This window comes from Nicotiana attenuata, unplaced genomic scaffold, assembly GCF_001879085.1.
Source record: "Nicotiana attenuata strain UT unplaced genomic scaffold, NIATTr2, whole genome shotgun sequence".
Classification (NCBI taxonomy): domain Eukaryota; kingdom Viridiplantae; phylum Streptophyta; class Magnoliopsida; order Solanales; family Solanaceae; genus Nicotiana; species Nicotiana attenuata.
This window is the reverse complement of record NW_017670710.1, coordinates 465,464-466,796: the sequence shown is the minus strand read 5'-3', so window position 1 is coordinate 466,796 and position 1,333 is coordinate 465,464. Positions and strand designations below refer to the sequence as shown.

The window sequence follows — 1,333 nt, the reverse complement described above, 5'->3', positions numbered from 1 at the left end:
TTATTTCCTTTCTATCTGGGAGAAGAGGGGGCACACTCAATTTTTAAAACCCAAGTCTATCACCAGCAAAACGAGATGATCATCATTCACTGATCTGGGTACGATGCAGCTAAGTCAGAAAACATAGTTAATTATACTCCACCTATATGCACAAGGAATGTTCCGATTCTATAGATCAATCAAGTCGGGATGAAGTAGAAATAATCTCTGTCCTTACAGGTGGTTTGAAGCAAGTATTACTCGTTATTAAATCCCAGAAGTACCAAGTAAAACTATGCAATAAAGAAAGGATTTTGAAAGAAACACGAGATCATCACCATTAGTATACAACGAAGGTGTAGAATTCCAACTAGCTCAGGATGTACAGGAAGCGATTAATCACACTAGTATGAATTGGCTAGGCACCTATAGTATTACTTACTCATTACAAGCATCAACACTTACACTTGCATCCATTCCAAATTAACAGGGTTAGTTTGAAATGGTAATATCTCTCTGGAAAAGGAGATGTCACTGCAATCGGGGTATGTTACAACAATAATTACGGGCTGTCAACCTGTGCAAGGTTTCAAATATTAGCAAGGAGAGCTACTTTATATCGGCTAATGGTGTCTTAAAGAATCAAAACTTACTAGTCAAAATTTGCAGGAATGTCAATTTCAGTTTTGGAAGCATTTCCAATATCAACTAGAGTTTCCTGCAGATCCAAGATTTCAGTGACAAAATGCATTCTAATCATTTCGAGTAAAAAGATTCAAAAAATCTATCATGAATAATATTAAGGAAAACAGTGATAATAAGGTTGTGATAGCTCTTACTACTCTTACCTGCTCAACAAGATTACTAGAAGGACTAGTGATACCCACAGGTATCTCATTTGCATGATTGCTCCCAGTGCCGAATAGATTCTGAACCAAAAACAGCAAAAATACTGTAAGGTAAAAACATTTAATTAAAAATAGAGTTGTCTATTGCCATTCAAAGTATTCATGTTGAGATCCTCATCCAGTGTCAAGACAGTAATGTACTCCCATGTGACACCCAAATGGTAGAGCATCATTGCAACAAAATGATTAAATAGACACCATCTGGATAATTGGTTAAGTTGAAATTTAAGCCATATGATGACAGCTTCAAATCAGTTGGACAAAAGAAAATCAGTTGGACAATTGGTGAAAGCATACTATAAAAATAACACTGCTATAGTATCCTATTTTTANTTTGGGAAATTCATTTTCATGCATCCAAATTGATTCAATTAGCATTTGTTGATACATTAAAGTAATTTGTGACTAGATTCGAGCGGTTTGGTGGTGAACTCGAGGGGTAAAGC

The 1,333-nt window shown here is 35.6% G+C and overlaps 1 long non-coding RNA gene across 1 annotated transcript; it reads right to left on the bottom strand.

Annotated features, from left to right (window-relative positions):
- Window positions 1–475: 475 nt before the first annotated feature.
- Window positions 476–669, bottom strand: LOC109242532. Its single transcript, XR_002070408.1, has 2 exons — window positions 633–669; window positions 476–548 (listed from the first exon to the last, which is right to left on the bottom strand). It is a non-coding gene; the product is annotated as an uncharacterized LOC109242532 (long non-coding RNA).
- Between the last annotated feature and the right edge of the window lie 664 nt (window positions 670–1,333).